General features: G+C 42.6%; 1 protein-coding gene across 2 annotated transcripts in view; it reads right to left on the bottom strand.

The window, feature by feature from the left end:
* Nucleotides 1–21,960, bottom strand: part of LOC139366398 (E74-like ETS transcription factor 1) — an 84,568-nt gene that overhangs the window by 54,389 nt on the left and 8,219 nt on the right. Inside the window, exon 1 of one of the 2 annotated variants that reach the window (XM_071103844.1) lies at nucleotides 7,352–7,639. The exons of the other annotated variant lie outside the window; for it this stretch is intronic. The gene's annotated coding sequence lies outside the window, so the exon portion shown is untranslated. Of the gene's footprint in view, nucleotides 1–7,351; nucleotides 7,640–21,960 lie in introns of those variants that run through there. 2 annotated transcript variants of the gene reach the window in all.

Raw genomic sequence — 21,960 nt, 5'->3', positions numbered from 1 at the left:
TATGTCAATGTTGGGTACAGTGGGAGTTCCTAAATGAATTAACAGCATTGTGAGTACATACTTATCAACATATTTTCCACTGTTACATTCTATAGAACTATCAAGGTAAAAATGTATCTGTGACATCCTTGGCTGCAACCTTTTAGGACCCACGTTTTGTTAGTTATCAACCTGGCCATTACAGACCAATCTGTATGCAGGAAATAGCTTCATTTCATGGTGGTACATTGTTTTCTCACAACATCAGTCCAGCAGCCACCCTGTGTCTGTTACTTCACACTGTTCTCATGCTCTTCACAACTGTCAAATTATTTTGAACTAGGCTTTGAATTTGATAGAAGTTCTGAGGGTGTCTCTTTGGTGTGAAATAAAAGTGCTGAAAACAAGTTGGCTCACTATTTAAAAAGAAGATGGAGAACAAGATATAGGATGACAAATACCAGAGTTGTTCCACAGGTACAGTCGACTAGTGCTAGCTAACACTACCTAGCAAAATAAATAAATACAAATATTGCGATACGTAACTGTATCGATCCCCCTTAACACTTTATTTGGATAGTCTGAAGAGCATCAACAGATGGACAATCAGTAACATATCAACAAACTATCTATTAATCCTAAGCCTAGCTCTAACTCTTATTCTAAACCTTACCCTAACTGTAACCTTAGCAAGCAGTTGCTTATCAACAGATAGTCAATACTGTATCGAAATACAGTGTTGGGGGGGGGGGGTCGGCATGGGCAGTTATGGAAGGCATGGGCAGTTATGGAAGGCATGGGCAGTTATGGAAGGCATGGGCAGTTATGGAAGGCATGGGCAGTTATGGATGGCATGGGCAGTTATGGAAGGCATGGGCAGTTATGGAAGGCATGGGCAGTTATGGAAGGCATGGGCAGTTATGGAAGGCATGGGCAGTTATGGAAGGCATGGGCAGTTATGGAAGGCATGGGCAGTTATGGAAGGCATGGGCAGTTATGGATGGCATGGGCAGTTATGGAAGGCATGGGCAGTTATGGATGGCATGGGCAGTTATGGAAGGCATGGGCAGTTATGGATGGCATGGGCAGTTATGGATGGCATGGGCAGTTATGGATGACATGGGCAGTTATGGATGACATGGGCAGTTATGGAAGGCATGGGCAGTTATGGAAGGCATGGGCAGTTATGGATGACATGGGCAGTTATGGAAGGCATGGGCAGTTATGGATGGCATGGGCAGTTATGGATGGCATGGGCAGTTATGGAAGGCATGGGCAGTTATGGAAGGCATGGGCAGTTATGGATGACATGGGCAGTTATGGATGACATGGGCAGTTATGGAAGGCATGGGCAGTTATGGAAGGCATGGGCAGTTATGGATGGCATGGGCAGTTATGGATGGCATGGGCAGTTATGGAAGGCATGGGCAGTTATGGAAGGCATGGGCAGTTATGGAAGGCATGGGCAGTTATGGATGACATGGGCAGTTATGGATGACATGGGCAGTTATGGATGACATGGGCAGTTATGGAAGGCATGGGCAGTTATGGAAGGCATGGGCAGTTATGGATGGCATGGGCAGTTATGGATGACATGGGCAGTTATGGAAGGCATGGGCAGTTATGGATGACATGGGCAGTTATGGAAGGCATGGGCAGTTATGGAAGGCATGGGCAGTTTTTCGGTTGACGGACAAGGCTTTGAGCTAGTCTTTGTAACTGTGGGCCCTTGCATGTGTCTGACTGAGGACTCAGAGCATAGCAGACACAGGAGAAGTCTGTGTTCCTGGAGTCATGGAAGGCTTAAAAAGGCAGGGCCCAGTTTTCCACACCACTGAGTGCAGAGGCCCACCCCACTCCCGACCAGCCATAGACACCAATGCAGCTGTGGCGTCTGGGAGCCAAATATCCGAAAACCACATGAAAAATATGAACATTTTCTACTGGTGCCTAAGTTAGAATGGCTGAAATGAAATGATAGCGATACTACATAGGGAGAAGAAGAAGAAGTTGGATTATAATGACTGGATGATGGTCAGACATTTGAAGGTGGTAGTATTGGGCTTGATGTGTCCTGCAGTTGAAGCAGTATTATGTATTTTTGAGGCATGTTACCTCATGAACGGTGGGACCGGACAAACGCAGCTGGAAACATAATGCTGTATATTCATGTGCAGAGGCCACAGAACAATACTGTCCTCTTTGGAGATGTCAGTTGGTGGAAATGTCAATATTCCACCTACCATCTCTTCACTAAACAAGAAAAGCCATGTTGTCTGTATGAGTAAGCCATCAATTACTGAACCTATACATTTCAGAAAAACAATCCGTCTTTTGCCGCCCACGTACATGTGATGTTTCCATGATAGATATCATAGCAAGACAGATAGCAAGAGGTGCTACTGAATCATTGAGGTTTTAATGGGAAGTGGGTTACGGTTGATCTGTAAAGACAAGCAACATACTCCTGCAGTATCCTGCTGACTCACTTCACCAGATGTCCTTTCTAAGAAAGAATCCTAATATTGACTGACTATTTTTCAAGACGATGGATCCCGTTGAAATTCCATGGTATATCAGTAACTAGCCTTGCTATGACTCCTATTACCCAAGGCACCCTGTTGCTGTATATGTACATAGCTACCTCAATTACTTCGTCCCCTGCACATCGACTCGGTACTGGTACTCCCTGTATATAGCCATGTTATTTTTTACTCGTTATTGTTATTCATTATTCACTGTGTATTTATTCCTTGTGTCACTATTTCCAAATGATTTGTTTAATCTTTACCTCTGCATATCACTGTTAGTCTACACCTGTTGTTTACGAAGCATGTGACAAATACCATTTTATATGATATTTGATTGACACTACCAACCCTACTCACAGAGTTGGAAAGATTCCGCCCCCTCAGCTCACAGTCCTGATGTTGAATAACCGGGAACGTTATCAATAGGAAGGTGTGACCACAAACGACTCTCTCTTCCCCCGGAAAATGACTTATTTTATTACCACAACAAGCTGCCTGGGGGGCATGGTGGTGAGAGTCGGGCACAACTGCCCACTCCACAAGGCTAGTGTGGGAAGGAAGGAGGGAGGGATAGGGGGGAGATAATAGAGCTGGCTAATGATCCAGTGAGGCTGAGGACAAAGAGACTTAGGGAGGTAGACGGGAGCGTGTCCCCCAAACATGATTAAGATGTGTGGTCACATGGTCTTGGTCTCCCTGGTTCACAAACCAAACCAGCCTGAGAGACTGACTAGCTTGATTCTTTGTAAGTCACTTGAAATAAGGATGATAATCATGCAGATATTAAAAAGATTTGCCGGTACATTTGTATACTTTTTAGCCAGTATTTCTGAAAGTAGCACACACAAGCCAAAAGTGGTCCCCGAAAATAACTTACTACGTTGCATATGTACAGATATAGCAATGACGTGGTGCCTCTCTCTTTTTTCTGTGTCCACTGAGCCGTTATGCCCGCTCTGCAACCTCATTGGATAACGCTGGGCAGGCCTCTTGCTAACGGTCACTCAAATGCGAGGGGCTAAAGCTCATTGGCTAGAACTCGAATTGCTAGGGGGCTGGCCCGCGTGGGGGGAAATGTAGGGAAAATGGCATGGCAAAGCTTCAGGAAAATTGGCTAATTGAAGTAAGACAGTCATTCTGCTCATAGATTATGCATGTATGAACTACACATTGACACATCCAGCCCAAAGTTGAAAGTTTAAAAAATACTTTCTCAGTCACCAAAGTACCAGTGACTTGAATCCAAATACTGAATGGCCTGTGCAAGTTTAAATAATTAGTAATGTGGAGCTGAATGTTAACCAGATGGAACTCATCAGAGACATACAGTACCAGACACACCTACTCATTCCAGGGTTTTTCTTTATTTTTTACTATTTTCTACATTGTAGAATAATAATGAATACATCAAAACTATGAAATAACACATATGGAATCATGTAGTAACCAAAAGAGTGTTAAACAAAACAAAATAGATTTTATATTTGAGTTTCTTCAAAGTAGCTACCCTTTGCCTTGATGACAACTTTGCACAGTTCCATTTTGAGCTTTAGAGATAGCTCACATTGAGCAGTGACCTAACAAGATCACATCAGCATCATCATCTCCTTTCTCAGGTTTTCTGATTCTGGTGTGAGCAGAAATCTTGCCCTATGTTTCTGCTTCCAGTATTGAGACACCCAGCTTGTATTTCTGGTTCCCCCTGTACCTCAGAACAATGGTTTGCAAGTGTCAACTTGTTTGTGTGAGTCTCAGACAGTTGCAACATTGGGAGAGCTGTGCTTTACTCAATGGAAATGGAGAGACAAGTATGGAAACGCAATGCAAATCCACCTCTGGATCAACACAGCCAGGCAACACAGCGCACTAGATCTTTTAAATGTGACCAATGTCCACCATTTTGTTATTTTACCTTTATTTAACTAGGCAAGTCAGTTAAGAACAAATTCTTATTTACAATAACGGCCTACCCCGGCCAAACCCGGACAATGCTGGGACTCCCAATCATGTCCAGATGAGATATAGCCTGGATTTGAACCAGGGACTGTAGTGACACCTCTTGAACTTAGATGCAGTGCCTTAGACTGCAGCGCCACTCGGGATCCCTGCACTTTTAGAATGAACAGTCAAACACGTAGTTACTGTATACCATTTTTTCCATCAACATGAAGGCTATTGATATTGAATGGGTCCATGTATGTCTCCATCGGTCTCTGGCTAGCTTGAGCCTGCAGCATCCCCCACAATAAAGGAGGGGCAGAGTTTCAAACCAGAGGTGTAGAATTCAGATCACCTCGAGCACATTGTGACTTGTTACAGCCAATTTTCCCATCACTCAGGCCTCAGATGTGTGTGAAAGCCCCTAACAACAAAAGAAAGAAGGGACCACAACCCAACCTAGAATTACCCACCCAAACAGGTTCCTGTCACTGCCGTTACCTGAGATCATGTCACCCGTTACCAGAGGTCGCCTGAGACACATGCCGTGTAAAAAAAAAACTGAAAACTCGGGAAATCTCTGACTTCCGACTTCAGTGGGTTCAAGACAACTGGGAACTCTGGGGAAAGAAACGAGCACCGACTGGGAAAAATCATTTGGAACGGTCATCCAACTCAGAATTCCAAGTCGGGAACTCGGGCATCTTTCTAGAGCTCTGACTGAAGATTACTGACGTCATGATTTTACCACATTTCCCCCCCCCCCCCCCGAGTTCACAGTTGTCTTGAAAGCACCATCTACATGAGAACTTTTTTTTGTTAACGTGTCATAGCAACAAGACCGACAAGCCAGCAGGCCACAGAATCTGCTTATTTACCCATCAACTGCGAAACAGCTTGAACAAACTGCCGCCCTCTGTCATTCAATGTCAACTACAGGCTGGATTGTGAAGGGAGAAAATGTGAGCCAGAACAGACCCAACCCTGTACTGTTCCATATGAGGGCATGTCAAGCCTGGGCTGATTAAATCCAGCCCTACTCCTCTTCCTCAGCCAGGCCAAATGATCTAATTACAGGCTAAGACTTGTTGACTCTGTATTGTGTGAGGAGCCAACCTGATACTACTGCCTGCCCTCCCTCCGTTCCTCCCTCTCTTCACCTCTCTGCCACTCCCTCCCTTGTGACAGAAACTAGGCCCCTCTCTACAGCCACTCAATAGGTCAACAATGGGAGTGTTGTGTTTCTCTCACTTCATGGCCAAACCTCAGGTACTGTGCCTCATTTACAAGCCAAATCAAGAGGCCAGGGTGGGCACAAAGCATGATTACAAAGTTAGCTCAGATGCAAACTGGGAATAGCTTTGGGGTACAATTTAGCAATTCACCAATGTTAAAACCGGGTTATTGACTCATGATATTAAAAGTGTGTAAAGCATTGGTTGAATGCAACATTTTCCAGGTGTAGGCCCTGCTGACCTAAACAGTGACCTCATAACTAACAACCACAGAGGGCTGATTTGATACAGTATCACTAGGTTTACGAGACAGAGTGTAAGCTTCTCCAATGATATGTGAGGAGATCATTGAGCCAACATTGAGTGAAAGTGCTTTATTTTGGGTCTTTCGAGGTCTGATGGATCTCTACAACAAAAACTATGGGGTCACTTTGTTTTGAGAGTTTTCAGATACATTTTTAACTGCCAACCTCAATAAAGTTTGTCAGTGCAGAGCATGTTTCTGGTGAAACAGGAACCATGATTTTATCTCTGCTGCAACTTTTAGCAACCGAAACCTACCACAACTAGGCACGCCAAAGGTAACTCTACAAAAACCATTCATGTGAGAATAGCATGTTGAGATGTGAACTGCTTAGGAGATAATGGTAGCACAACACCAGTTTGTTTGTCATCCACTATGAGTCGCAACGAATACCTGCTGATCCTCCTCTGCCTTACAGGAAGATCAACATTCAACATGATAAGCAAGCCTGAAATCAAACAGAACCTTACCTGACCGTGCAACAGGGTGTGGGGAGAAGCACATTCTAGAATCTAGATACTATTTAATTAATTACTTATTATTTTAGAGGTAGGCTAGCGCCGGGCCAAAGCAGAGTTAGCAAAAATGTATAACCTTTTCAAATTTATGGCCTATGGTCTACTGAGAGTTCCCATGAAAGAGAATTACAAGTATTTCTACACCATGACCAACTGTAAACGCTCACGTGGGCTTGGTCAGGGGGCTTGGTCTCGTGGTCAGGGGGCTTGGTCTCAGGGTCAGGTGGGCTAGATCAGGGGGCTTGGTCTCCGGGTCAGTGGGGTTGGTCTCGGGATCAGGGGACTTGGTCTCGGGGTCAGGGGGCTTGGTCTCGAGGTCAGGGGGCTTGGTCTCAGGATCAGGGGGCTTGGTTACGGGGCTTGGACTAGGGGGCAGGGGGCTTGGTTACAGTACCCTCCCTTGCTAAAGCACGCCATATATGGCAATGACTCTTAAGCAAAACAACAACGATGACAAGTGACAATGATAAACTAACTAGCAATTAGTTTCAGCCAATGAGCTTCAGCCCCTCACCAGAGAGAGAGAGAGATGACGTGGTGCACATATCACGTAGTACACCATTTTCGTGGAGCACTTTTGGCTCATGGGAGATACTTTCAGAACTACTGGCTATAAAGTATACAAAAGTACTGGAGAATATATTTAATTGTATCAACATGAACTTTTTTGTTTCTCGATTTATATTTGTGCAAGTCGTACTTCTGCTTTTCTCGTGACACATTCGCAAATATAGAAAACAAATGAGGAACACATACAATGTTAAATACATGACCCATATAAACAACTCTATTTGGTTTGAACCAACTATTTACCCATAAAGAAACAAAAATACTGCAGTCACTAACCTCAAAGACACAGGGCTTATGTGTCGGACTCCATGTTAACAGTGGAACAAGTGACAGATCTGAATGACTTAAAAACACAGGGGGAAACCAAGACAACTGCAATGAAAGAAAAATAATCCAAGTAAGGGTGTGCCTCCAGAGAGCAGCGGGACCCAGCGCGGTACAGGAGGTGTGGAACACTGACCTGCCCTTTACCTCTCCCACTCACAGCGATAAAACTAAACTGAAAAGGAGAAGAAGAGAAAGCGAGGCAATGGCTGCTGTTGAAAATGTAAAAAAAAAAAAAAAGGAGAAGTGTAGTGAAGCAACTTGCCCTGGCTCTCCCTGTGAGTCACACAGCAGGACAGCCATTGGTGGGGGAGTCCTCAGGCAGTGTGGCTGCACCTGGCCAATCACGAACCAGGGTGGGCCCTGTATGCAAATCCTTTCAGGTGAGTCGCGGCAGGTGTTGGGGATTGGCTGTGGGTCAGACGTGGGGAGGGGAGAGCGGGACGTATCAACCAGCAGGCCACACCTTGAGCAATGTGAAAGACAACAGACTGGTTTCTTCTGCGGAGGAGTGCTGGGGAGGGAGTTGGGTGCTGTAAATGCATAGTTCAGTTTACCATAGGTTGAGGACACTTGGACTTTGACCGAGCACTATAGAGCAGTCTCGTCTTGGTGGTTAAAATCAGTAAATGGAAGACCTGAGAAACACTGGGTTGTAAAAATGTGTCAGAAGAATACAGGGGCATTTTCATCATTAAGTGTTCATTAGAGGGTTGTGAGGTGTGAGGTCATTTAGGTAAAGCAAAGGAGACAGTCAGAGGTAAATCCAGAGGAGTGGCTCTTGAGCCAATAGAAGCCCCATAAAACCAGCTTTTATATGTGACTTCAGTGGGAGGTACCAGCATAGTGGGCTATAAAGACAAAGCAGTCTCACCTGACCGCACTTTGACATCAAAGGCAGGCTACTGGTCTTAGCTAATGCCTCAGCACAGGTGTTTCTATAGACCCCCCTCCTCCCCCTAAACCCCACCTGGATGATATACCGCTGATGTATATTAGTGGCCATACTGTCTGCAGCTCTCATCACATGCTCCCCCATAAGCAACCAACTCAATCAAACACGAGCTAACAGGTGTACAGCTGTCACAGCCAACACTGGATGTATTACTATTCCAAGAGCAGGATTATCCATGTTAGCTTCTCCTGTTTGCCTGATAATGTGCATATTCACACACAGACAGAGACAAAGACACACACACACCTGCCCATTCCTGCCCATTCAGCTGAAAAGGCCTGAAGAGCCAATTAATGTAAATCTGCCACTGGGGCAGCACCATCCCCCACCTCATCCTGTGTTCAGGGCTGTTACATCACGTGTCTTTAGATAGCATCTTTATCGACACAATTCGACTGACAAACAGGAAGCTGAGTAGTTCTGTGGCGTAGCTGTGTGTGTGTGTGTGTGTCAGTGAAGGCTGGTGGGAGGAGCTATAGGAGTACAGGCTCATTGTAATGGCTGGAATGGAGTAAATGGAATGGAGTCAAATGTGGTTTCCATATGTTTTATCTGTTTGATACCGTTTCATTTATTCCATTCCAGCCGTTACAATGAGCCTATAGTCCTAAAGCTCCTCCCACCAGCCTCCACTGGTGTGTATGTGTATGTGTATGTGTGTGTGTGTGTGTGTGTGTGTGTGTGTGTGTGTGTGTGTGTGTGTGTGTGTGTGTGTGTGTTTGTGTGTGACATCTCAGCTACATTTTCAGTAAAAGGAGTTGCATTTGATGTGGTCACCTTTTCACTAACCCCAATCTGAGACCAATCACGAATGGCAGTTTTTACTCAGGCTGGCCCAGGTTAGGACCACTTCGGCACAGAAGAGAGAAATTGCTTCGAACAGAGCAAGTAAACCAAACAACCCCCATTTATCACCACCCCTGGAAATACTGCGTGTCCACTACACAGCCCCAGATCAGACGCATTCAGGAGAAGTCCAAGCAGCCCTCTAGTCCTCTACACCGTCTGACTCCAGTCTTAAAGACCCAGGGTTGTTAGATGGTGAGAGATTTGTACACACCAAGTCACACACAAGACCACACACATACACACACACGCACACGTACGCACATACACACACACACACACACACACTGGTAACTCATTCATAGTGTGGATGAGCTGATTATTAACCTGTAAATAGTGTGGATGTGCAGACTATTGACCAGTAAATAGCGTGGATGTGCTGATTATTGACCAGTAAATAGTGTGGATGTGTTGATTATTGACCAGTAAATAGTGTGGATGTGCTGATTATTGACCAGTAAATAGTGTGGATGTGCTGATTATTTACCAGTAAATAGTGTGGATGTGCTGATTATTGACCAGTAAATAGTGTGGATGTGCTGATTATTGACCAGTAAAAAGTGTGGATGTGCTGACTATTGACCAGTAAATAGTGTGAATGTGCTGACTATTGACCAGTAAATAGCGTGGATGTGTTGATTATTGACCTGTAAATAGTGTGGATGTGCTGATTATTGACCAGTAAATAGTGTGGATGTGTTGATTATTGACCTGTAAATAGTGTGGATCTGCAGACTATTGACCAGTAAATAGTGTGGATGTGCTGATTATTGACCAGTAAATAGTGTGGATGTGCTGATTATTGACCTGTAAATAGTGTGGATGTGCAGACTATTGACCAGTAAATAGTGTGGATGTGCTGACTATTGACCTGTAAATAGTGTGGATGTGCTGATTATTGACCTGTAAATAGTGTGGATGTGCTGATTATTGACCTGTAAATAGTGTGGATGTGCTGATTATTGACCAGTAAATAGTGTGGATGTGCTGATTATTGACCTGTAAATAGTGTGGATGTGCTGACTATTGACCTGTAAATAGTGTGGATGTGCTGATTATTGACCAGTAAATAGTGTGGATGTGCTGAATATTGACCATTAAATACTGTGGATGTGCTGACTATTGACCTGTAAATAGTGTGGATGTGCTGATTATTGACCTGTAAATAGTGTGGATGTGCTGATTATTGACCAGTAAATAGTGTGGATGTGCTGACTATTGACCTGTAAATAGTGTGGATGTGCTGACTATTGACCTGTAAATAGTGTGGATGTGCTGATTATTGACCAGTAAATAGTGTGGATGTGCTGACTATTGACCTGTAAATAGTGTGGATGTGCTGACTATTGACCTGTAAATAGTGTGGATGTGCTGATTATTGACCAGTAAATAGTGTGGATGTGCTGATTATTGACCAGTAAATAGTGTGGATGTGCTGATTATTGACCAGTAAATAGTGTGGATGTGCAGACTATTTACCAGTAAATAGTGTGGATGTGTTGATTATTGACCTGTAAATAGTGTGGATGTGCTGATTATTGACCAGTAAATAGTGTGGATGTGCTGACTATTGACCTGTAAATAGTGTGGATGTGCTGATTATTGACCAGTCAATAGTGTGGATGTGCTGATTATTGACCAGTAAATAGTGTGGATGTGCTGATTATTGACCAGTAAATAGTGTGGATGTGCTGATTATTGACCAGTAAATAGTGTGGATGTGCTGATTATTGACCTGTAAATAGTGTGGATGTGCTGATTATTGACCTGTAAATAGTGTGGATGTGCTGATTATTGACCAGTAAATAGTGTGGATGTGCTGACTATTGACCTGTAAATAGTGTGGATGTGCTGATTATTGACCAGTAAATAGTGTGGATGTGCTGATTATTGACCAGTAAATAGTGTGGATGTGCTGATTATTGACCTGTAAATAGTTTGGATGTGCTGATTATTGACCTGTAAATAGTGTGGATGTGCTGATTATTGACCTGTAAATAGTGTGGATGTGCTGATTATTGACCAGTAAATAGTGTGGATGTGCTGATTATTTACTCCTAAATAGTGTGGATGTGCTGACTATTGACCAGTAAATAGTGTGGATGTGCAGACTATTGACCAGTAAATAGTGTGGATGTGCTGACTATTGACCAGTAAATAGTGTGAATGTGCTGACTATTGACCTGTAAATAGTGTGGATGTGCTGATTATTGACCTGTAAATAGTGTGGATGTGCTGACTATTGACCAGTAAATAGTGTGGATGTGCTGATTATTTACTCCTAAATAGTGTGGATGTGCTGATTATTGACCTGTAAATAGTGTGGATGTGCTGATTATTGACCTGTAAATAGTGTGGATGTGCTGATTATTGACCTGTAAATAGTTTGGATGTGCTGTTATTGACCAGTAAATAGTGTGGATGTGCAGACTATTTACTCCTAAATAGTGTGGATGTGCTGATTATTGACCTGTAAATAGTGTGGATGTGTTGATTATTGGATGTGCTGATTATTGACCTGTAAATAGTGTGTATGTGCTGATTATTTACTCCTAAATAGTGTGGATGTGCTGATTATTTACTCCTAAATAGTGTGTGGATATTGCTGTAAATAGTTTGGATTTATTGACCAGTAAATAGTGTGGATGTGCTGATTATTGACCAGTAAATAGTGTGGATGTGACCTGTAAATAGTGTGGATGTGCTATTGACCAGTAAATAGTGTGGATGTGTTGATTATTGACCTGTAAATAGTGTGGATGTGCTGATTATTGACCAGTAAATAGTGTGGATGTGCTGACTATTGATGTGCCCTGTAAATAGTGTGGATTGACCAGTTAAATAGTGTGGATGTGCTGACTATTGACCAGTAAATAGTGTGGATGTGCTGATTATTTACTCCTAAATAGTGTGGATGTGCTGATTATTGACCTGTAAATAGTGTGGATGTGCTGATTATTGACCTGTAAATAGTGTGGATGTGCTGATTATTGACCTGTAAATAGTTTGGATGTGCTGATTATTGACCAGTAAATAGTGTGGATGTGCTGATTATTGACCTGTAAATAGTGTGGATGTGCTGATTATTGACCTGTAAATAGTGTGGAAATAGTGTGGATGTGCTGATTATTGATTATTGATTATTTACTCCCTGATTATTGACCAGTAAATAGTGTGGATGTGTTGATTATTGACCTGTAAATAGTGTGGATGTGCTGATTATTTACTCCTAAATAGTGTGGATGTGCTGATTATTGACCTGTAAATAGTGTGGATGTGTTGATTATTGACCAGGTAAATAGTGTGGATGTGCTGATTATTGACCCTGATTATTGACCTGTAAATAGTGTGGATGTGCTAAATAGTGTGGATGTGCTGATTATTTACTCCTAAATAGTGTGGATGTGCTGATTATTGACTGTAAATAGTGTGGATGTGCTGATTATTTACTCCTAAATAGTGTGGATGTGCTTATTATTTAGTCCTAAATAGTGTGGATGTGCTGATTATTGACCTGTAAATAGTGTGGATGTGCTGATTATTTACTCCTAAATAGTGTGGATGTGCTGATTATTTACTCCTAAATAGTGTGGATGTGCTGATTATTTACTCCTAAATAGTGTGGATGTGCTGATTATTTACTCCTAAATAGTGTGGATGTGCTGATTATTTACTCCTAAATAGTGTGGATGTGCTGATCCTATTGTGGATGTGCTGATTATTGACCTGTAAATAGTGTGGATGTGCTGATTATTTACTCCTAAATAGTGTGGATGTGCTGATTATTTAGTCCTAAATAGTGTGGATGTGCTGATTATTGACCAGGTAAATAGTGTGGATGTGCTGATTATTGACCTGTAAATAGTGTGGATGTGCTGATTATTGACCAGTTAAATAGTGTGGATGTGCTGACTATTGACCAGTAAATAGTGTGGATGTGCTGACTATTGACCTGTAAATAGTGTGGATGTGCTGATTATTTACCTGTAAATAGTGTGGATGTGCTGATTATTGACCTGTAAATAGTGTGGATGTGCTGATTATTTACTCCTAAATAGTGTGTGGTGGTGCATGTTTTTTTCTTCTCAGAGCCTGGTTGTGTGGCTCTTTCTGGTGAGGAGAGGCAGAATGGCAGTATATTCAGACCACATGGCCAGTGTAATCATGTCAATTAAGATTTTTTTTCTCCCACGGGTCCACAAGAACCTTTTCAATGAGGCTTTTTGATGGCAACATCGCTTTTCCTGGGGCTTGATACTACAGCTTTGATTGGTATCTGAAGTACTTCTGGGAGTCCCAGCTCTCCGTTTCCTATTAACAGCCCCCCAACAAAGACCCCAGTTCAGAGAGCAGAAAATTGCCTCGACTTTTAATCGGCTGTTAATTGCAGTCATTTGCAAAAAACAAATCAACACACTAGTAACGGGTGGCAGGATCATTGACTTTGCTGACAAAAATGTCAAAAGGAGAGAAAAGCAAACAGATGAGAGGGCAGGTTCAATAGACACTTGTGGTTGACACAGATAGCAGCACTCCATTATCCTCTCCAGCTGTTTCATTAAGGAATACTAAGGAGCACATTTTGTTCCACTTTCTGCCAGTGCCCATGCTGAAGACCACCTCATCCCCCACTGCAGTCCCTTTTATCTGCAGAGGGAATAAGATGACAGCTCGGCGGATATAGGCCTCAGAAACTATGACATTCCATCTCTACAACTTAGAGGACTTATGGGTCGCTGTCACTGTCTCTGGTGGTTATTTTCCTCAATGTTCAGCTGTAGGCCATTATTACATGGACCAAATCTAGGATCTGCCTGTACTTTCGCCTTGGAGGGGAGAAAAGTATCAAAGGTTGATATGGGGCCACAATATCAAGCCTGTGAGTGTTTGTTATCTTATTAGCGTGTGAAAGAGATGTGTGCCATATTTTATATTTAAGTGGCTAAACGAGCACAATCATTTAATAAAGGACTTGAAATAGATACAGAAACAGAAAGGCCATAGGGGAAAAGCGACAAACAGAAAAGCTACAAATTAAATAAAAAGTTTCAAAGTCCAAAGAAACTATTTTGGGGTAAAAGTAAGCCAAAACGGCCATCAAGTCAAGACAGAAAAGGGCTCTCTCACACCCTACCCTTGTGGAGGGTTAGAGAGAGAGCTGCAACCTTGATGTTTGCAGAACTCAACCATGTGACCTCGCTGACTAAGTGAAGAGACACACCTTTACTTTATAGCCTAAAAATAAAGACAGCTAAGAGTCATATAGAGTGCATTCGGAAAGTATTCAGACCCCTTGACTTTGTAGACATTTTGTTACGTTACAGACTTATTCAAAAATGTATTACATTGTTTTCTTCCCTCATCAATCCACACACAATGCCCCATAATGACAAAGAAAAAATAGGTTTTTAGACATTTTTGCAAATGTATTTACAATTTAAAAAATAAATACCTTATTTACATAAGTATTCAGACCTGTTGCTATGAGGCTTGAAATTGAGCTCAGGTGCATCCTGTTTCCATTGATCATCCTTGAGATGTTTCTACAACTTGATTGGAGTACACCTGTGGTAAATTCAATTGATTGGACATGATTTGGAAAGGCACACACCTGTCTATATAAGGTTCTAAAGAGCAAAAACCAAGTCATGAGGTCGAAGGAATTGTCCGTAAATCTCAGAGACAAGATTGTGTTGAGGCACAGATCTAGGGAAGGGTACCAAAACATTTCTGCAGCATTGAAGGTTCCCAAGGCCTTCATCATTCTTAAATGGAAGAAGTGTGGATCCACCAAGACTCTTCCTAGAGCTGGCTGCCAAGCCAAACTGAGCAATCGGGGGAGAAGGGCCTTGGTCAGGGAGGTGACAAACAACCCGATGGTCATTCTGACAGAGCTCCAGAGTTCCTCTGTGGAGATGGGAGAATCTTCCAGAAGGACAACCATCTCTGCAGCACTCCACCAATCACGCCTTTATTATGGTAGAGTGGCCAGACGGAAGTCACTCCTCAGTGAAAGGAACATGACAGCCCGCTTACAGTTGACATGAGCATCTCGTCATTATATACAGATGTCTGGTTTCAGCTACTTGTGAATTGGAAAGGAAGGTTGGCGGATACTGGCTTCCCCTAAAGTAAAATTATATTTTGCCCAAATTATATAATTACTCCTGTCTAAATAAAATCATTGAAATACTTCACCAGAGAGCATGACTTATCCGCAGAGGATCATTGGCTTCTAAAAATGTTTGCTGTGGATTGTTTCAAACACAAGTGCATAGGCCTATTCCGATTTGGGAAGCCTGCAATTTGGGCAGAACGTGGGAATAGGCCCAGCTGATTATTGAGTTTGCTGCTGTCAGTGAAAAGCATCTAAAATATGTGTGAAGATAATGTGTCTTGAGCAGTGGAGATTTTAGTTTGTAAATTTTGGTTGGGCAAAAAAATAAATGTGCGATGCATGCCAGAAAAGCCACTACACAACAAAAATACAAACAAAAATACATTAATTGCACTATAATGGTGACAAACAGTGCCCGCAGACTATTAGAGCCTAGATAAAGCTGTCCCAACAGCAGAGTCCCAACAGCAGTCCCAACACCTTACCACTGCTACACCTGGCTATCAGCGGAGCCTTGTCTGGCAGCGAAACAGTTCATTCAGCCTCGGGATGCTGGCCTTCTAGGCAAAGTTGCAAAGAAAAAGCCATATCTCAGACTGACCAATAAAAAGAAAAGATTAAGATGGGCAAAAGAACACAGACACTGGACAGAAGAACTCTGCCTAGAAGGCCAGCATCCCGGAGCCGCCTCTTCACTGTTGACGTTGAGACTGGTGTTTTGCGGGTACTATTTAATGAAGCAGTTGAGGACTTGTGAGGAGTCTGTTTCTCAAACTAGACACTCTAATGTACTTGTCCTCTTGCTCAGTTGTGCACCAGGGCCTCACACTCCTCTTTCTATTTTGATTAGAGACAGTTTGCGCTGTTCTGTGAAAGGAGTAGGACACAGCGTTGTACAAGATCTTCAGTTTCTTGGCAATTTCTCACATGGAATAGCCTTCATTTCTCAGAACAATAATAGACTGATGAGTTTCAGAAGAAAGTTATTTGTTTCTAGACATTTTGAGCCTATAATCAAACCCACAAATGTTTATGCTCCAGATACTCAACTAATCTAAAGAAGGCCAGTTTTTTTGCATCTTTAATCAGTACAGCAGTTTTCAGCTGTGCTAACATAATTGCAAAAGGGTTTTTTAATGATCAATTAGCCTTCTAAAATGATAAACTTGGATTAGCTAACACAACGTGCCATTGGAACACAGAAGTGATGGTTGCTGATAATGGGCCTCTGTACGCCTGTAGATATTCTATAAAATAAATCAGCTGTTTTCAGCTACAATCATCATTTACAACATTAACAATGTCTACACTGTATTTTATATTATTTTAATGGACAAAAAAATGTACTTTTCTTTCAAAAACGAGGAAATTGTGACTCCAACCTTTTGAACAGTAGTATATAAATAAATAAATAAATAAATATATATATATATCTTTTTTGGGGGGGGGGGCTAAAAATGTGTGGCTCAACACAGGTGAGGCTCTGCCCTGAATGATGGGACGCCACTGGTCTTGAGTATAATAAAAAATGTTGACTCAAGAAGAGGGGTGTGGCGAAGATATGGGTGTGTCTCTCTTCAGAATGCATGTGCTCAGCTCTCCAGAATGACTCAGCTGTCTCGCACCAATTCTTGCACATTCATTGTTTCAATGTGTGAATTGATTGCCCTTTGTTTATTTTGATCAATTCCCCATTACATATGTGAACAGTAGTAAATGTACCGTTAATCTCCATAATTTGGTTACATTAATTTCTGTAAATACATATATTCATTTTAGTCATTTACCGTTCTAATTCTCAGAGTAGACTTCAAAACCTGCTACACTTGCGACAAACAAGTTTTGGTTCATTTCATGACCATCATTTACGAGTTTTGTCAATTTTTACATTTTTGTGTTGTTTGGAGTGGTCCATGTGAGCAATGAGCATATTTCTCTGTCCTGGGAGCATGCGCACCTGAGCACGCATAGAAGTACCTGGCCTGCTGCACGCAAATGTAGGAAAGTGCCCATTTAGGGATGGCTGGGTTCTTTTTGTCAGGGTCCCTGCTCATCCGCATCCACCACTAATAAGCTGAATTTCTCAGTAATTTTTTCTTCACCTCACACAGTAAGTCAACGAAGTCTGTTTTATTAACATCCATTGCATACTATACTAGTTCCTCAATCCTATATTCAAAATCTTTCCAACACTCTCCCCCTCAATAATCACCAAGCCTCGGAGTGAATGAGCAAAATATCATGATCTGATTATCCCATATATCAAGTGGAAACATAGTAAAATACCTGAAAACTTTTCCCCAAAACAGCTGTCTGTCCCAAGCTCACTGACATGGGAAACTCTCAGGGTAGGGCCTGGAATAGGCTAGTTGATACAATGTTGCAGGTTCACTAGCAGCAACTTCAGGTCAGACCCAGTTGATTGATTTGATACCATGTGCACGATAGTTCAAGACCTATAGAAAGGGAGGCAGACAGGTGGAGTATAGAGATGAATGCGATTACAAGAACCTGAATTTTCATCAGGATATTTGTCAACTTTATGTATTTTTACTTAGTTGACAATAAAAGTGATAGGCCTACTCCTGCATTGGCCTATAGGCAATCTGAGTCTTGAACTGCCAATGGATCACGATGTATCAATGTGTCCATATGGCATTAGTTGAATTTTACCTTTTAGATTTTTAGCATTTTAATTCAGACTTTTACTATTAAGTGAATGACAACGATTGAGAAAATAATATGTTAGTTTTGAAATGAAACTGTTCCACGAAAATATGCATATGAAAATCATAACTGGCACACAGATCGGCATAAATGGTTTTAAATTGTAAGCTTCCCCAAACTTGAAACTCGCGCATCACCTATTGAGTGATTTGTTTGGGAATCAGATGAAAGTATCATGACTGGTGTTTATGCCACATTGAAATGTAATACATTTTACTATAAAAACCCATTTAAAAAAATGTGCACACATTGGAGGTCCCATGAAAAAAAAAACTGGATATTCCAACCTTGAGCCCCGGCCTGCTCTGCTCTTGCTGATCCAAAACTATTGTGTGCTGCCTAACCAATGGCTGTGCTGCGTAGGCTTCTTCAGAAAATAATTGTTGATTAGGCCTAGTCCCAAAAATTCACTATCTTGCGAGTGGACTAGCCTATAGCCTGTGTTCTGTTCAGTTTGAGAAGGAGCGCGTGAAGATGAGGACCGGATGTCAACTTTGATAGCTTGCTACTACTAGAATAGATTTTATTAAAAACAAAAATGTTTGTCACGTTGTATAAGGATCGGAGACAGGCACAGGAATCCGTAATAGGGTTTTTTAATACTCCACCCAATTTACACAACATGCCATGAAAGGCACGAGGACCCGTAATAACAATTGCACAGGACACGCAGCACGAAAGCCGAAACACAGGTACTCACAGGACCAACGGACATAATAACAATAACCGACTACTTTTAAAAATCCACCTCTCTAAAAACAAGTCTCTCACCGTTGCCGCCTGCTATAGACCACCCTCTGCCCCCAGCTGTGCTCTGGACACCATATGTGAACTGATTGCCCCCCATCTATCTTCAGAGCTCGTGCTGCTAGGCGACCTAAACTGGAACATGCTTAACACCCCAGCCATCCTACAATCTAAGCTTGATGCCCTCAATCTCACACAAATTATCAATGAATCTACCAGGTACCTCCCCAAAGCCGTAAACACGGGCACCCTCATAGATATCATCCTAACCAACTTGCCCTCTAAAAACACCTCTGCTGTCTTCAACCAAGATCTCAGCGATCACTGCCTCATTGCCTGCATCCGTAATGGGTCAGCGGTCAAACGGCCACCACTCATCACTGTCAAACGCTCCCTGAAACACTTCAGCGAGCAGGCCTTTCTAATCGACCTGGCCGGGGTATCCTGGAAGGATATTGATCTCATCCCGTCAGTAGAGGATGCCTGGTTATTTTTTTTAAATGCCTTCGTAACCATCTTAAATAAGCATGCCCCATTCAAGAAATTTAGAACCAGGAACAGATATAGCCCTTGGTTCTCCCCTTAACCAACACAAAAACATCCTATGGCGTTCTGCATTAGCATCGAAAAGCCCCCGCGATATGCAGCTTTTCAGGGAAGCTAGAAACCATTACACACAGGCAGTTAGAAAAGCCAAGGCTAGCTTTTTCAAGCAGAAATTTGCCTCCTGCAACACTAACTCAAAAAAGTTCTGGGACACTGTAAAGTCCATGGAGAACAAGAACACCTCCTCCCAGCTGCCCACTACACTGAAGACAGGAAACACTGTCACCACTGATAAATCCACTATAATTGAGAATTTCAATAAGCATTTTTCTACGGCTGGCCATGCTTCTACCTGGCTACCCCTACCACGGTCAACAGCACTGCACACTCCACAGCAACTCGCCCAAGCCTTCCCCATTTCTCCTTCTCCCAAATAGTCAGCTGATGTTCTGAAAGAGCTACAAAATCTGGACCCCTACAAATCAGCCGGGCTAGACAATCTGGACCCTTTCTTTCTAAAATTTGCTGCAGAAATTGTTGCCACCCCTATTACTAGCCTGTTCAACCTCTCTTTCGTGTCGTCTGAGATTCCCAAAGATTGGAAAGCAGCTGCGGTCATCCCCCTCTTCAAAGGGGGGGACACTCTTGACCCAAACTGCTACAGACCTATATCCATCCTTTCTAAGGTCTTCGAAAGCCAAGTCAACAAACAGATTACCGACCATTTCGAATCTCACCATACCCTCTCTGCTATGGAATCTGGTTTCAGAGCTGGTCATGGGTGCACCTCAGCCACGCTCAAGGTCCTAAACGATATCTTAACCGCCATCGATAAGAAACATTACTGTGCAGCCGTATTCATTGATCTGGCCAAGGCTTTCGACTCTGTCAATCACCACATCCTCATCGGCAGACTCGACAGCCTTGGTTTCTCAAATGATTGCCTCGCCTGGTTCACCAACCACTTCTCTGATAGAGTTCAGTGTGTCAAATCGGAGGGTCTGCTGTCCGGACCTCTGGCAGTTTCTATGGGGGTGCCACAGGGTTCAATTCTTGGACCGACTCTCTTCTCTGTATACATCAATGATGTCGCTCTTGCTGCTGGTGAGTCTCTGATCCACCTCTACGCAGACGACACCATTCTGTATACTTCTGGCCCTTCTTTGGACACTGTGTTAACAACCCTCCAGGCAAGCTTCAATGCCATACAACTCTCCTTCCATGGTCTCCAATTGCTCTTAAATACAAATAAAACTAAATACATGCTCTTCAACCGATCGCTGCCTGCACCTGCCTGCCTGTCCAACATCACTACTCTGGACGACTCTGACTTAGAATACGTGGACAACTACAAATACCTAGGTGTCTGGTTAGACTGTAAACTCTCCTTCCAGACACACATCAAACATCTCCAATCCAAAGTTAAATCTAGAATTGGCATCCTATTTCGCAACAAAGCATCCTTCACTCATGCTGCCAAACATACCCTTGTAAAACTGACCATCCTACCAATCGTCGACTTCGGAGATGTCATTTACAAAATAGCCTCCAATACCCTACTCAACAAATTGGATGCAGTCTATCACAGTGCCATCCGTTTTGTCACTAAAGCCCCATATACTACCCACCATTGCAACCTGTACACTCTCGTTGGCTGGCTCTCGCTTCATACTCGTCGCCAAACCTACTGGCTCCATGTCATCTACAAGACCCTGCTAGGTAAAGTCCCCCCTTATCTCAGCTCTATGGTCACCATAGCATCACCCACCTGTAGCACGCGCTCCAGCAGGTATATCTCTCTGGTCACCCCCAAAACCAATTCTTTCTTTGGCCGCCTCTCCTTCCAGTTCTCTGCTGCCAATGACTGGAACGAACTACAAAAATCTCTGAAACTGGAAACACTTATCTCCCTCACTAGCTTTAAGCACCAGCTGTCAGAGCAGCTCACAGATTACTGCACCTGTACATAGCCCACCTATAATTTAGCCCAAACAACTACCTCTTTCCCTACTGAATTTATTTTATTTTATTTATTTATTTTGCTCCATTGCACCCCATTATTTTTATTTATACTTTGCACATTCTTCCACTGCAAATCTACCATTTCAGTGTTTTACTTGCTATATTGTATTTACTTTGCCACCATGGCCTTTTTTTGCCTTTACCTCCCTTATCTCACCTCATTTGCTCACATCGTATATAGATTTGTTTCTACTGTATTATTGACTGTATGTTTGTTTCACTCCATGTGTAACTCTGTGTCGTTGTATGTGTCGAACTGCTTTGCTTTATCTTGGCCAAGTCGCAATTGTAAATGAGAACTTGTTCTCAACTTGCCTACCTGGTTAAATAAAGGTGAAATTAAAAATTAAAAAATAAACAAAATATGTAAAGTGAAGTAGAACTGCATGAAATGTTTATAAAAGGCTATTTTTTTTCAGACCTGCAAATACGATGATGATTAATTCAATGCTTTTACTATAAAGGAGATCTTTCCACCCCTACTCTTGTCCATGGTGACCTGTGAACCAAAAACCTTCTGGCCCGCAGCCCTGCCCGCTATCAAAATTCCTGCATTGCCATGTAATGCTTACAGGACGAATAACAGTTTCTAAAACTGCA

The sequence above is a fragment of the Oncorhynchus clarkii genome, chromosome 14 (assembly GCF_045791955.1).
Source record: "Oncorhynchus clarkii lewisi isolate Uvic-CL-2024 chromosome 14, UVic_Ocla_1.0, whole genome shotgun sequence".
Lineage (NCBI taxonomy): Eukaryota > Metazoa > Chordata > Actinopteri > Salmoniformes > Salmonidae > Oncorhynchus > Oncorhynchus clarkii.
This window is presented reverse-complemented; position numbering and strand designations above follow the sequence as displayed.